A 16,536-nucleotide genomic window follows, 5' to 3' on the forward strand; every position below is an offset into this window, starting at 1 on the left:
AGCTCCAGCCGCTCCCTCCACCGGAGCCGAGACGCTCCGCCGCACGGGCTCGTCGCCGGTGAAGCCCCGGTGACCTTTTGGTCCCACGCATGCGTCCGTTGCACTCGTTACGTCCCGTAGAGTAAATCTAGCGCGACAACCGTCTCGTTTGCACACCGCAGCGCCGGTCCCGCGAACCCCCGAGCTCCGGCCGCCGCCGGGGTCGATGCCGCGCTCAACTCCGGCCACCCCACGCCCTCTCGTGGGTCCCCCTAGATGCGCGGGAGCACGGGCTCCCTCTTGGTGCCCTCAGCGCGACCAGCCGCGGGCTGTAGCACCATCCCGAGAAACTCCGGCGAGGTCCCGCCGTCGCCATGGTCGCCGGCGTCCCTAGCCGACGTGGCCGCGTGATTAGCACTAATCACGGCCAGCTAACCTCCCAGAGCCGCTGACGTATGGGCCCCACGCCCTTATTTAATCCTTATCTTTTTCTGTTAAGTTTTAATCTAACCACCATGGGCCCACACGTCAGCTTTGACCAAGCTGACGTGGCTGTTGACCTGGTCCCACCTGTCATTGTCACTAACCAGCACTAGTCACTGACCAGTGGGCCCCACTGGTCAGGTGTGACCCGAGCCAGCCCAGTTGACCCTGCTGACGTCACTGTGACGTGGGGCTGACGCAATAAGTATTTTCTGGATTTAAAAATAATCAGGAAATTTCAGAAAATAGCTAAAACTTCAATAAATCATAGAAAATTAACCGTAACTCCAAATTAAATAATTTATATATGAAAAATTATCAGAAAAATTCAAGGAATCCATCTGTACCATTTTCATGCATGTTAGAACAACTTTTATCTGCTGTTTAGCACAAATCAATTAAATGGCATTTGATTAATACATATGGAGTTTGAATTTGAATCTTGTATTCAAACCAACTTCATTTAATCTGTTGCTAGTTGCATTAGCTCAAAACACATTCATTTTGCCATGTCATGATCATGCATCATATTGTGCATTGCATTGATTGTGTTCCCTTCTGTGTTGCCGGTATTTGTCCCCTCTCGATAGGCGTGATACCGATGATGTGATCGTTGACACTGATGAAGACTCAATGTTATCTTCAGAAGTGCCAGGCAAGCAAAACCCCCTTGTTCATTCCGATAAAATCCCACTCTCTCGCTCCTGCTCTCTTTTACTGCATTAGGACAACAACGATATATTTCTTACTTGCTGCGGTAGCTGAACTCTTTATCCTTTGCATGACCTGTCATTGCCACAGTAAATAGATGAAACCCACTAGCATGAGTAGGAGTTGTTTGAGCCCTGATGTGCCTACTCATTTATGCTTGTTTGTCATGCCTGCTACTGCTTAGAGTTGAGTCAGGTCTGATTCATCAGGGATGAATCAGAGGCGTGTGAACATGTCCCACGGTGTGTGAGCTAACTGTGTGAACACGATTTGGTAAAGGTAGCGGTGAGAGGCCATGTAGGAGTACATGGTGGGTTGTCTCATTGCAGCCGTCCTCAGGAACTGAGTTCTGTGTTTGTGATCCATGACCAGCTACTACCACACATTGGAATGCTTAAGTGCCCCTCTCGACTTATTAATCAACTTGATCTCTGTCCAGGAGTTGCAACTAGTTTCTGGTGTTTGTAGGTAGTGTTAGTAGTCTACCAAGTGGCACCCGGTACAGGTGGGCTCGGGACAGACTAGGCACAGTGGCCCGGTGTACCAAGTGGCACCCGGTTGGTGGGCTTGGGAACCCTGCACACATCGTTTGGGGCCGTAAGCGACACCCCGACCGGATCTCCTTGCGGATGGAACCCGAATAGGCGATAAACCTGGACTAGAGACTTGTTCGGTTAGTCAGGTCGTGGCCGACTCCCTCGCCCGGCTTCCGCTTGAAGGTTGCCGAGGTACATGACGTGTACAGGGCGATAAGTGGCGAAAGCGTGTGTGAAGAAGTACACCCCTGCAGGGTTAACATCATCTATTCGAATAGCCGGATTCCTCGGATATGGAAACTTGGACCCCTTGCATAGTTCATAGACAAGTGAAAGTGGATACTCTAAAATACGCAAGATAAGCGTGAGTGCTATGGATGGCGTTCTCGTAGGGAGACGGGAGCGGATCCATAGTGGTGTATTGGTTGGTGAATATGTGGACTCGTGTGCGCCACCTCAAAAGAGTTGCTTGCAGTCGTAGTTCAGGATAGCCACCGAGTCAAAGCTGGCTTGCTGCAGTCAAACCCCTCCACCCCCTTGTCGATAATGATGCATATGTAGATAGATCTGATGTAAGTCTTGCTGGGTACATTTGTACTCACGTTTGCCTATTTTATGTTTTGCAGAGAGACTTCAGTCTCACTAGTAGTTCCGCGTGGACTTCGACGTTTAGCTTGTTACCTCAGCTACGATCTTGTGCCCTCGGCAGGATCTGGTAGATAGTCAGGCTTCTCAGCCTTTTTTCATTTATAGTTGTCTGTACTCAGACATGTTTAGCTTCCGCTTGTGCTTTGATTTGTATGCTCTGAGTGTTGGGTCATGAGACTCATGTTTGTAATACCTCGCTCCTCGGAGCCTAATAAATAATTACTTGAGTCGTAGAGTCATGTTGTGATGCCATGTTGTATCTGCACATATAGAGCATATTGTGTGTATGTTGTTGAAATGCTTGGTATGTGTGGGATCTGACTATCTAGTTGTTTATCCTTAGTAGCCTCTCTTACCGGGAAATGTCTCCTAGTGTTTCCACTGAGCCATGGTAGCTTGCTACCGCTCCGGAACACTTAGGCTGGCCGGCATGTGTCCTTCTTCGTTCCTGTGTCTGTCCCTTCGGGGAAATGTCACGCGATGAATACCGGAGTCCTGTTAGCCCGCTACAGCCCGGTTCACCGGAGTCCTGCTAGCCCAGTGCTACAGCCTGGATTCACTCGCTGATGACCGACACGTTCGATGTTGGGTCATGGATGCCTGTCCCTGTAAGTTTGTGCCACTTTGGGTTTACGACTAGCCATGTCAGCCCGGGCTCCTTACCATATGGATGCTAGCGACACTACCATATACGTGTGCCAAAAGACGCAAACGGTCCCGGGCAAAGGTAAGACGACACCCGTGGGAATACCGTCCGTGAGGCCGCAAAGTGATATGAGGTGTTACATGCTAGATCGATGTGGCATTGAGTCGGGGTCCTGACAGCGTTGGTATCAGAGCTTGACTGCCTGTAGGATTACCAAGCCAAACTGGTCGAAGTTGAGTCTAGAAATTCTTTAGTTATATGTAGGGGAATTGATTGTGGGATGGAACGTAAGGCTCTTTTTACTCCTTATACCTCATGGCCTTCTGATCTGAGTCATCATCTTCTCTTCTACGGGGATTAAGAACTAGGCTTTCTCTTCTTTCTATCAGGATCACGTGTTACTAATCCGTAGACTTATAGATTGTTGGATTAAGCCTCAGTTCAGTTTCTACCTCTGTATGTTAATTGTTGATCTCCAAACCTTGATATTGTGCTTCTGAGTGGTTATGCCACCATTTTTGTGAATGTCTCAAATCTTTTTTGAGCATTTACAGCCGTTACGCTGTCCGAGTCATCTCAGGTCTCTAAACAGTCTGATGCACTTGCAAATTCCTTTCTCCCGTTTCAATGTTCCTTTGGGCCAGATTAACCACACTAATCAGTAAGTTGAGGTACTCTGTTACCTTGACATATATGTTGGAGATATTATTATGACCCTAGGTGTCTTAGGGGATCACCTAGTAATTTAGCCATGATTGGTGTCCCAGTGTGATGATTCTGGCCATCATTCTCGAAAGCATCCCGTGATGTTATTAGTTAGTAGGCATTCTATTTCTGGGTTTTGAACCCGAGATTCACTCTACTTACTTCATGTTGATAGGGTTTGCTAGTTCCTTTAGGATATTAGTAACCTTTGCGATAGTCCTTGAAGTCCGTGGTATCTTCTTCTTCCAAATACCGTGAACTACTTATGGCAGAAGTTCCTCGTTGAACTGAAATATCACAACAGGATTATTCTTGATGAGTTCTCCATTATATATTGTGGCTCTGCCAGTCCTACCTCTCTGCATGGGTTATCTGGAAGAAATGTTGGTCTCGCTCGACATACTAATCTATGCATCCACAACTCAGAAAATTATATGTTCCTTTGAGTTGTCCCATCTTAGTTGTTTCCGACCCTCGCCTATCAATTGATAGTCAAGAGTATGCGTGCATTCGTTCGTCGATGCCTATTACCCTTGTGGTCCGCCAAGCCATTCTATTTTAGAATGAATAGGAGAAACAAACTCCAGAATCTCATCCATATCTAGGATTGGGTCAAAGCAATTGTATTCCGCAGATCAAAATGCCAATCCAGCTTCTGGTCTGTTCTACCTTGAAGTATTACCATCTTTATATCAGGAATATCATGGGAATTGCACACCATCTTATGAATTCTTGACGCAGTAATACTTCTGATCATCATTGACAATTTCTTGGTTTCCGTGTTATTGTAACCGGAATGCCGACAAATGAATCATGGCGTGTGAAATCAATACTGCTAGCAACTCCATTGCTTGGTAGTTAAATGGACGATAACCTCATTCTTAGCGTGTTGATTATTGAATCGTCACCCTAAGGTTGATTGTGCTACCTAGTCCTTATTTCTGGTGCACTCTCCGATCAGTGAGTTAGGATAGTGCCAATCCTTACTCATTTGATCATATCGTCTTGCCCTCAAAAGCGAGATTGTTCTCGAGCTTAGTAACATACCGGTGGTTCGTGATTTTCTGAATGTCTTCTCGGAAGTATCACCAGGTCGTCACCTGACCGTTATGTTGAGCTCGTGATCAAATTGGTTTCTTATGAACCACCTTCTCTCCAAGAATCGGTGTTAGATATCCCTGAGCTAGTTGGTTAAGCTAGACAACAACTTGGAGAGTTGGAAGATAAAAGCTTGTCTGACTTAGTTCGTTCCAAAGGGATATTCTTGTGTAGTGTGTGTTGAAGAAAGATGATATCTTCATCGATTGGTCCCTGTGATCAGTTGTTGGACCTATTGTCTTATCAATCCTTTGATTTGAGTGTGGGCCATCGTCAAGTCAAATCAGTACCAACGATGCTCGTAATGTTGTCTTACTCGTGGTTGATCCCTCGAGCATACACCATTATATCTTTTGGGCCTGACCAATGCTATCACCGTGTTCGCATGATGGTGGAAGTCCAGTGATAAGGAAACCCAGATGAATTGCTGTTGAGCCCATCGACAACATCATTGTCTCCTCCATGATTTTGTTGAACATTAAGCTAGTGTTGGAAACTTTTGAAAGCATTTCTTCATGCTAGCTCATGAAGCATGTCGGTTGTAAGGAGTGACTTCCTCTTATACACGTGCATTTGGTGAAAGTTGCCGCCGTGAATTTGAGAAAGTTAGTTTTGCTTCCTCTGGAATCATCCCAAATCAGTCATGCATACGTGCGAAGTATTCTGTGGTTCGGAGACTTGCAACCTCCATTCCATAGGTGTCCCGAGCACACCAAGCCACTGATTGATTTGTTCAAGGAGAAGGAGTTCCTTCATAAGAGCTAATCCGGACTTATGTAGGGATTTCGATACCCTCGCTGATGGTTCCCAACCAGAACTCGGTAGTGTTTTATTGTAAGACTACCATGTGGGCATGCTTGTCTGGGACAACGTGTTCACATGTTTGTAGCAGAACCAGCTCATGTTTTGGAGCTTGCTATCGTAGTTCATCTCCCGAGAATCCCGCAATGTCATCTCGTCGATTTGTGTCGCAAACTTTCCGTTTTTCTTCCTAGACTCGATGAGTCTGGAATATCCTGACACCAACCAGATCTGAATCTCAGGCAGATATGATGGTTGGAATATTTCCCAAGAATTATAATATTGGTCGCGCGATAACCGGTAAAGTGGACGTCGTGGCCAACACACCCAGCCGGAAGACCTGTTATTATAATATCTTGATTGATGAAGTTGGCCACCTCCCCATAGGGATTTCGTAGGGTTTACTCCCTAGTTGCCCCTATGGATTTTTGTGTTCCCGAAGTCCGACCTTTTACTTGATGTTCTAGTTATCAAACCATATCTATGAATGGGATACGCTAGCACATCAAGGAGAACATTAGAAGCGGAGTGCTAAATGTCTCTCGGTCGATCGTCCAGATTTTGTTCCTTGGCTCGCTAAGGTGAAATCTGAGAAAGTATTATCCTCCTTTGCATCTGCATCGTCCATCGCTATTCATCATGGTAGTATGTTGTGTTGCCAGGATCCTTGACACGGATGTTGGTAAAACCTTGATGATTATGGAAATGCTCAAGTTCTTGAGAGCACGCACAAGCGCTACGTGTTATCATCAGCACTACCTTGGATTCCTCTTAGTTTTCCTCGGCAATGCTATGACCTTCTCAAACCGTGAAATCACTCTCTATTGTTGGGTTCTTCCCTAGTTACCAGAATCATTCCCAGCATTTGCATTTTGTTCCCAGCTTGCACCGCCAATGTGCCATTCTACCATGGGTCTCCTCCATTTCCGGTGACAAGAAAATTTATCCATTGCGTTGTCTTCAACAAGGTAATCCACATCATCCAAGTCCGAGTATGCCATTCTACCGACCCCCGCCAATCGATTGCTGTGATTTGCCTTAGGCTGATATAGAGAGTCTCAATAATCTCTATATCAAAGGTAATTCTTTTTGCCACTTAAGGTAATAGTTTACGAATCACCCTCCTCCAGGATGTCCCGCTGTGGCATCATGGAAACTCAACTTCTCGCTACGTTGACAATCATTTACCACCTTCTTAAGCGTGAAATTGTTGTCTACCTAGTGAACCTTCGTCATCTGCCTCACTCCATTCTTATGGATGTGTGCTTCGTCCCTCAGCTCGAGAGATGTTGCTATGTCTCATTCCGTGAGTTAATCCTGAGTTGTTCGACCTTCGAGAAGAACGATTATTTTAGGGTCTTTCCTTTCCTCTCGTTGTCATGTTAGTTGGAGTTCTCAGAACAAGACGACAAGACAAAGATGGTGATTGATTCAACGCTCTTATGAAGTGCACCCTGGATCGTGAAGATTATACTAGTCTGCGTTACCCTTCCCCTTACCCTACGCTTGAATCTCGAGACGAGATTCTTGTTTAGTGGGGGTGAGTTGTCACATCCCTAGCTGCTGGTAGTGCTCTAGGCTAGCTTCATGTGTGCATCATGTCTATATTTTCGAAACTTGAACTTAGGAATTTTGGAAGCCTCAAAAACTTAAATAAAAGAGGGGCAAAAACCCTGAAAATCTCATTCATTGCTCCAAAATGCTTTTCTTAAATGTTTGATAATTTTTGGTAAGGGTTCTGGTCCCAACCAAAATATTGAACATTTTTAAGAAATTATTTTTGGGACTTTGGATTTAATTCATTAGCTATTTGAATTTGAATTATATTCATATAATTAGAATATAATTTCAAATACCCCTGAAATATTTTATAAGCTTTTGGAAGAGTCCATCTAGCAATATAAAATATTCAGAGGAGTTTTTGGCATTGTTTGAATTATTTTAAATTCAAAATAGTGGCAAAATAAATTAAATAAAACAAAACAGAAGAAAAAAATAAAACAGAGCAGAAGACTTACCTGGCGCTTACCTGTCCAGCCCAGCCGACCCAGCTCCTCCAGCGACTCGGCCCAGCCCACCTCCTCCCCCTTGTCATCTTCCTCCTCTGCCAGGAGGACGAACAGAGGCGAGGCGTGGCACGCGCCCGAGAGGCCCCGGCCACCTCCTGCTTCCACCGAGGCGTTCCCGAGCCCCCCCCCTCACGCCACCACGATGCCACGAACCCCCCCTGGTGGCCCTCTCTCCTCTCCCTCACTCGCTGCTCTCCTTCCCCTCTCCCTCTTCGTTCTTCGCCCGAACAGAGAGCCGCCGCCGTCGTTCGCTGCCACCACGCCCACCATGCTCCTCTCGCCTCCCCGTGTAGTCTGCAAACTCCGCCACCGCCTGTTACGTCGCCTCGAGCAAGCCCCGAGCGCTCGGACGCTCCAACTCGACCGCATCGACTCATCTTCAAGCTTCGGTCGCCGGAGATCGCCGTCGCTGTCCCGTCGCCCCAGGCCTTCCCCGAGCACGCCGACCGTCTCATCGTGATCTCCGTGAGCCCCTGCTTCATTTCCCCCTAACCCCATGTCCGATTTCGAGCTCCAGCCGCTCCCTCCACCGGAGCTGAGACGCTCCGCCGCACGGGCTCGTCGCCGGTGAAGCCCCGGTGACCTTTTGGTCCCACGCATGCGTCCGTTGCACTCGTTACGTCCCGTAGAGTAAATCTAGCGCGACAACCGTCTCGTTTGCACACCGCAGCGCCGGTCCCGCGAACCCCCGAGCTCCGGCCGCCGCCGGGGTCGATGCCGCGCTCAACTCCGGCCACCCCATGCCCTCTCGTGGGTCCCCCTAGATGCGCGGGAGCACGGGCTCCCTCTTGGTGCCCTCAGCGCGACCAGCCGCGGGCTGTAGCACCATCCCGAGAAACTCCGGCGAGGTCCCGCCGTCGCCATGGTCGCCGGCGTCCCTAGCCGACGTGGCCGCGTGATTAGCACTAATCACGGCCAGCTAACCTCCCCAGAGCCGCTGACGTATGGGCCCCACGCCCTTATTTAATCCTTATCTTTTTCTGTTAAGTTTTAATCTAACCACCATGGGCCCACACGTCAGCTTTGACCAAGCTGACGTGGCTGTTGACCTGGTCCCACCTGTCATTGTCACTAGCCAGCACTAGTCACTGACCAGTGGGCCCCACTGGTCAGGTTTGACCCGAGCCAGCCTAGTTGACCCTGCTGACGTCACTGTGACGTGGGGCTGACGCAATAAGTATTTTCTGGATTTAAAAATAATCAGGAAATTTCAGAAAATAGCTAAAACTTCAATAAATCATAGAAAATTAACCGTAACTCCAAATTAAATAATTTATATATGAAAAATTATCAGAAAAATTCAAGGAATCCATCTGTACCATTTTCATGCATGTTAGAACAACTTTTAGCTGCTGTTTAGCACAAATCAATTAAATGGCATTTGATTAATCACATATGGAGTTTGAATTTGAATCTTGTATTCAAACCAACTTCATTTAATCTGTTGCTAGTTGCATTAGCTCAAAACACATTCATTTTGCCATGTCATGATCATGCATCATATTGTGCATTGCATTGATTGTGTTCCCTTCTGTGTTGCCGGTATTTGTCCCCTCTCGGTAGGCGTGATACCGATGATGTGATCGTTGACACTGATGAAGACTCAATGTTATCTTCAGAAGTGCCAGGCAAGCAAAACCCCCTTGTTCATTCCGATAAAATCCCACTCTCTCGCTCCTGCTCTCTTTTACTGCATTAGGACAACAACGATATATTTGTTACTTGCTGCGGTAGCTGAACTCTTTATCCTTTGCATGACCTGTCATTGCCACAGTAAATAGATGAAACCCACTAGCATGAGTAGGAGTTGTTTGAGCCCTGATGTGCCTACTCATTTATGCTTGTTTGTCATGCCAGCTACTGCTTAGAGTTGAGTCAGGTCTGATTCATCAGGGATGAATCAGAGGCGTGTGAACATGTCCCACGGTGTGTGAGCTAACTGTGTGAACACGATTTGGTAAAGGTAGCGGTCAGAGGCCATGTAGGAGTACATGGTGGGTTGTCTCATTGCAGCCGTCCTCAGGAACTGAGTTCTGTGTTTGTGATCCATGACCAGCTACTACCACACATTGGAATGCTTAAGTGCCCCTCTCGACTTATTAATCAACTTGATCTCTGTCCAGGAGTTGCAACTAGTTTCTGGTGTTTGTAGGTAGTGTTAGTAGTCTACCAAGTGGCACCCGGTACAGGTGGGCTCGGGACAGACTAGGCACAGTGGCCCGGTGTACCAAGTGGCACCCGGTTGGTGGGCTTGGGAACCCTGCACACATCGTTTGGGGCCGTAAGCGACACCCCGGCCGGATCTCCTTGCGGATGGAACCCGAATAGGCGATAAACCTGGACTAGAGACTTGTTCGGTTAGTCAGGTCGTGGCCGACTCCCTCGCCCAGCTTCCGCTTGAAGGTTGCCGAGGTACATGACGTGTACAGGGCGATAAGTGGCGAAAGCGTGTGTGAAGAAGTACACCCCTGCAGGGTTAACATCATCTATTCGAATAGCCGGATTCCTCGGATATGGAAACTTGGACCCCTTGCATAGTTCATAGACAAGTGAAAGTGGATACTCTAAAATACGCAAGATAAGCGTGAGTGCTATGGATGGCGTTCTCGTAGGGAGACGGGAGCGAATCCATAGTGGTGTATTGGTTGGTGAATATGTGGACTCGTGTGCGCCACCTCAAAAGAGTTGCTTGCAGTCGTAGTTCAGGATAGCCACCGAGTCAAAGCTGGCTTGCTGCAGTCAAACCCCTCCACCCCCTTGTCGATAATGATGCATATGTAGATAGATCTGATGTAAGTCTTGCTGGGTACATTTGTACTCACGTTTGCCTATTTTATGTTTTGCAGAGAGACTTCAGTCTCACTAGTAGTTCCGCGTGGACTTCGACGTTTAGCTTGTTACCTCAGCTACGATCTTGTGCCCTCGGCAGGATCTGGTAGATAGTCAGGCTTCTCAGCCTTTTTTCATTTATAGTTGTCTGTACTCAGACATGTTTAGCTTCCGCTTGTGCTTTGATTTGTATGCTCTGAGTGTTGGGTCATGAGACTCATGTTTGTAATACCTCGCTCCTCGGAGCCTAATAAATAATTACTTGAGTCGTAGAGTCATGTTGTGATGCCATGTTGTATCTGCACATATCGAGCATATTGTGTGTATGTTGTTGAAATGCTTGGTATGTGTGGGATCTGACTATCTAGTTGTTTATCCTTAGTAGCCTCTCTTACCGGGAAATGTCTCCTAGTGTTTCCACTGAGCCATGGTAGCTTGCTACTGCTCCGGAACACTTAGGCTGGCCGGCATGTGTCCTTCTTCGTTCCTGTGTCTGTCCCTTCGGGGAAATGTCACGCGATGAATACCGGAGTCCTGTTAGCCCGCTACAGCCCGGTTCACCGAAGTCCTGCTAGCCCAGTGCTACAGCCTGGATTCACTCGCTGATGACCGACACGTTCGATGTTGGGTCATGGATGCCTGTCCCTGTAAGTTTGTGCCACTTTGGGTTTACGACTAGCCATGTCAGCCCGGGCTCCTTACCATATGGATGCTAGCGACACTACCATATACGTGTGCCAAAAGACGCAAACGGTCCCGGGCAAAGGTAAGACGACACCCGTGGGAATACCGTGCGTGAGGCCGCAAAGTGATATGAGGTGTTACATGCTAGATCGATGTGGAATTGAGTCGGGGTCCTGACAGTGCCCTACGCCATCAGATGTGCCGCTTCATCCTGAGCATGCCGGTGTGCCCAGCTCCGCGGGAGATGGTCGGAGTCGCCAGAACTCGCCATCGCAGCGACCGGCCTCGCCTATGCCTCTCTCGAGCACGGGAGGAAGAAGAAGGAAGGAGGGAGGAGAGAGAGTCAACGGCGGGCCCCACCTATAAGTTACCCAGGAGCCCGGCCCCGCCACTGATGACGTGGATAACTGGAAGCGCCTAGGGTGAGTGCGTTTTCATTTGCCCAAAGGCGTATTTCCAGTTGTGCGCTTTCATCGAACGAAAGCGTACTACTTTCTTTCATCAGCACAAAATACGTTTTCCTGATCAGAAAGCGTATTTCTAGTTTTGCGCCTCTGCCTTATCCACTCAGGGACCCTGCTGTGAATATTATTTTTACAGAAAAATCCTTGATCTTCTACACCTCATAACTCCGCAACCGTAACTCCGTTTGAGGTGATTCCAAAGCCCATTTCTTCGTATCGTCGAGCCCGTTTTGTTGTTCACACTTTCACCATGTGTTAATATTCTGAAAATGACCTTTTTGCCCTTGCACGTAAACATCCCCTCCGGGAGAGAACTGGTTCCGGCAAATCTCTTCGCGGCTTCACCGCACTTCTTCCCGGTGCCTTCTTCATCCCCAGGCAAGACACAATACCCACTTGCATGATATTCATGTAGTAGCCATGGTTTTCAGCTTGAATATTTATTAAATGATTGCTTGTTTAAAATATGGCTATCGTTGTTTCGGTAATGCTTCTGAGTTAGTGCTTGATTACTTGCTATGTGGTTATGCACCTGGTTAACTTGCCCTGCTAGTTGCTAGTATTACTTTCATATTGCCATGCTTGATAGTAGTACATGTTGGGTTGGTCATGTTCTTTGGTGCATGACTAACATCGGTTACAGAGTACTGTTAATATGCGTTGTTCCTTTGCTGTTAGTTGGTTAAGTGTTACTCGGTAATGTTATTGATGAGTTCTTGCATGGTATTTATGGTTGATGCCAGTGGTCATGTTATGCTATGAGTAGTGTTGCACTTGTAATATTTATGCTCATAATTATGCCATGTTCAGTTGGAGATTATTCATAGTTTATATGGTGGATAGTTATGTTGCATCCCGTGTTTATGTTGATATCATGCTCATGCTTTGTAAATGCACCATGTTATTTTATCATGGCTCAGCATATTGCATTAAAGTTTAACCGGATTAAATTGAACTTGAGCAACTATTGGTTGAGTCATGGTGCCATCATATCGAACTAACCAGTGCAACCATGCTTACCTTTATGGGAAGGTCCTAATTGGGTCTATTGTCGTGCCTCTCGCCGGTGCCTCCAACGAGGGAAGGTTATGAGCATGCGCTACCCTGATCAGGTAGGCGGACATAACCTTGTGTGCCCGTTGTTGTTATTATGGATCCGGTCCCCGTAAGGGACGGTCCCCGTGAGGGACATTTTGGCCACGACGGTGGTTGTTGTGTCTTTGGTAGACACGGGGCCACCCAGGACTAGCCCAGTTGGGAGTGGGTCGGAGTGGCCGGGAGAGTGTCATGGCAGTAGATCGGTTTTGTCGGAACGGCGTTGGTCCACCCGAATGGGAGTGCGAGGCCATGGGTTCTGTAGTGTGGGTACAGTGTACTAACCTCTGAAGAGTGTATATAAAATCTATCAAAAGTCGCGCCCACAGATAAGGGCCCAGTTCATGTCGGTCACACCGTGAGTCAACAGTATTAATAATAACTTGATTAATGACAACCCTGGTTTGATGATGAGATAAGTTGGTTGTGATCGCCGGAAAGATCACCATTTGAGACCAAGTGTGGGTCATGGTTTTGATCGCCGGAATGATCACCGTGGCATCGAGGATACCGAGTTGTTGGATATTCGTGATGTTGTGCGAGAATCATGGGTAAAGATCAAGCTCCTTGTGGTCATTTGATGATTACTATGGTATTTGTTTATACCAAGCTTGATTTGATCCTTCGTGTAATGTCTGAGGTTGGTAAGTGATGCATGTGATGGTTACGAGGTAGCCCGAGCAGAATAAATGGTGCATGTAGTGTCATCATGTTGCATGCTAGTATCATCAGATTTATATGTTCATGCCATGATCATATTGTTCTAGCGATATTGTATTCATGTTGTTCATGCCATGCTATCCTGATAATCTCATGATAATTCCTGCTTAACCGGTAATTGCCATGCTGGTGTTTGTCTTGAATGCTGCTGGTTATTGTGAGCTTGCAAGTACATTCAATGTACTGACATGACGTGTCATGCCAGTTTGCAGGTCATGCCTGGATTGCTTGCTTGTTTGGTGTTGTTCCTGTGTTCGCAAGCTAGGATAAGTGTTCCAGCCAGAGTCCCTGCGGATTGGAGTCCATCCTCGCCGTTCATTGTTCCGCTGCCAGTAGTTGTTGCGCTGCCTCAAATTGTTATGCTACCTGCATAGAGTAGCTGAGGATGGCGTAGTGTCACTGTGCCGATGTTATTCATTGTAATATCGGAGACCTTGTATTCATATTCGTGTATTAATAGAAAGCTGGTTTGTTCTATGCTAAGCAGTGCCGTATTCCAGAAGACTTCACCTCGATCTCTGGGCTAGAATACGGGTCGTTCCAGTTTTCTCTGAGCTGGGGTGCCACAAGGGGCCACCAGCCAGCCAGAAGGGTGGAGGGCATGCCCTACCCCCTGGGCGCCCCCCGTCCTTGTGTCCCCCCTAGCAGGCCTCCGGTGCCCATCTTTTGCTATATGGTGTGTTTTTGACCTGGAAAAAAAATCAAAAGGAAGCTTTCGGGACGAAGCGCCGCCGTCTCAAGGCGGAACCTGGGCATAACTAATCTAGGGCTCTAGTCAATAGGATCACCACTGATCCTTTCATCGAGAGGGGGTCAATCTCCATCAACATCTTCACCAGCACCATCTCCTCTCAAACCCTAGTTCATCTCTTGTATTCGATCTTGGTCCCAAAACCTCAGATTAGTACCTGTGGGTTGCTAGTAGTGTTGATTACTCCTTGTAGTTGATGCTAGTTGGTTTATCCGGGGGAAGATTATATTTTTAGATCCTTAATGATAATTAATACTCCATTGATCTTGATCATAAATATGTTTTGTGAGTAGTTACGTTTGTTCCTTAAAAAATGGGAGAAGTCTTGTTATAAGTAATCATGTGAATTTGGTATTCGTTTGATATTTTGATGAGATGTATGTTGTCTCTCCTCTAGTTGTGTTATGTGAACGTCGACCACATGACACTTCACCATTATTTGGGCCTAGGGGAAGGCATTGGGAAGTAATAAGTAGATGATGGGTTGCTAGAGTGGCAGAAGCTTAAACCCTAGTTTATGCGTTGCTTCGTAAAGGGCTGATTTGGATCCATATGTTTCATGCTATGATTAGGTTTACCTTAATTCTTCTGTCGTAGTTGTGGATGCTTGCGAGAGGGGTTAATCATAAGTGGGAGGCTTGTCCAAGGAAGGGCAGCACCCAAGCACCGGTCCACCCACATATCATATTATCAAAGTAAGGAATGTGAATCATATGAGTAGGATGAAAACTAGCTTGACAACAATTCCCATGTGTCCTCGGGAGCGCTTTGATTTATATAACAGTTTGTCCAGGCTTTTCCTTTGCTACAAAAAGGATTGGGCCACCTTGTTGCACCTTAGTTACTTTATTTACTTGTTACCTATTATGATTTATCTCATCACAAAACTATCTATCACTGATAATTTCAGTGCTTGTAGAGAATACCTTGCTGAAAACCACTTGTCATTTCCTTCTGCTCCTTGTTGGGTTCGACACTCTTATTTATCGAAAGGACTATGATAGATCCCCTATGCTTGTGGGTCATCAAGACTATTTTTTGGCGCCATTGCCGGTGAGTGAAGCACCTTTGGTAAGTGGAATTTACTGTCACTTGTTACTATGGAAAATAATCCTTTGAGGGGCTTGTTCGGAGTATCTTCACCTCAACCAGAAGAGCAAAGAGTTGCTCCTCAACCTACTGCACCTACTGAAAAGATTTATTATGAAATTCCTTCGGGTATGATAGAGAAACTGCTAGCTAATCCTTATGCAGGAGATGGAACATTACATCCTGATATGCACCTAATCTATGTGGATGAAGTTTATGGATTATTTAAGCTTGCAGGTATGCCCGAGGATGTTTTCAAGAATAAGGTCTTCCCTTTATCTTTGAAGGGAAAGGCATTGACATGGTATAGGCTATTGGATGATATTGGATCATGGAATGACAATCGTTTAAAATTGGAATTTCAACAGAAGTTTTATCCTATGCATTTGGTTCATCGTGATCGAAATTGTATATATAATTTTTGGCCTCATGAAGGAGAAATTATCGCTCAATCTTGGGGAGGCTTAAGTCAATGTTATATTCATGCCCCAATCATGAGCTCTCAAGAGAAATTATTATTCAAAAAAATATGCTTAGCTATCTCATAATGATCGATCCATGCTCGATACTTCTTGTACTGGTTCCTATATGAAGAAGGATATTGAATTCAAATGGGATTTATTGGAAAAAATTAAACACAACTCTGAAGATTGGGAACTTGACGAAGGTAAAGAGTCAGGTATAAACCTTAAGTTTGATTGTGTTAAATCTTTTATGGATACCGATGCTTTTCATGATTTTAGCACTAAATATGGACTTGACTCTGAGATAGTAGCTTCTTTTTGTGAATCATTTTCTACTCATGTTGATCTCCCTAAGGATAAGTGCTTTAAATATCATCCTCCCATTGAAGTTTAAATAGTATAACCTATTAAAGTTGAAGAATAAACTATTACTTATAATGTTGATCCTATTGTTCCTACTGCTTATATTGCGAAACCACCATTCCCTGTTAGAATAAAGGATCATGCTAAAGCTTCAATTGTGGTCAACAAAAGTTATATTAGATCACCTACACCCCCTGAGCAAATTAAAGTTGAACCTAGTATTGCTATGGTTAAAGATCTCTTGGTCGATAATATTGATGGGCATGTTATTTATTTCTGTGATGAAGCCGCTAGGATTGCTAAACCTGAAACTAAAGATAAGAATAGACTTGTTGTTGGCTTGCCTGTTGTGTTTGTTAAAATTGTAGATCATTGTTATCATGGCTTATGTGATGTGGGTG

The sequence above is a fragment of the Triticum dicoccoides genome, chromosome 7A (assembly GCF_002162155.2).
Source record: "Triticum dicoccoides isolate Atlit2015 ecotype Zavitan chromosome 7A, WEW_v2.0, whole genome shotgun sequence".
Classification (NCBI taxonomy): domain Eukaryota; kingdom Viridiplantae; phylum Streptophyta; class Magnoliopsida; order Poales; family Poaceae; genus Triticum; species Triticum dicoccoides.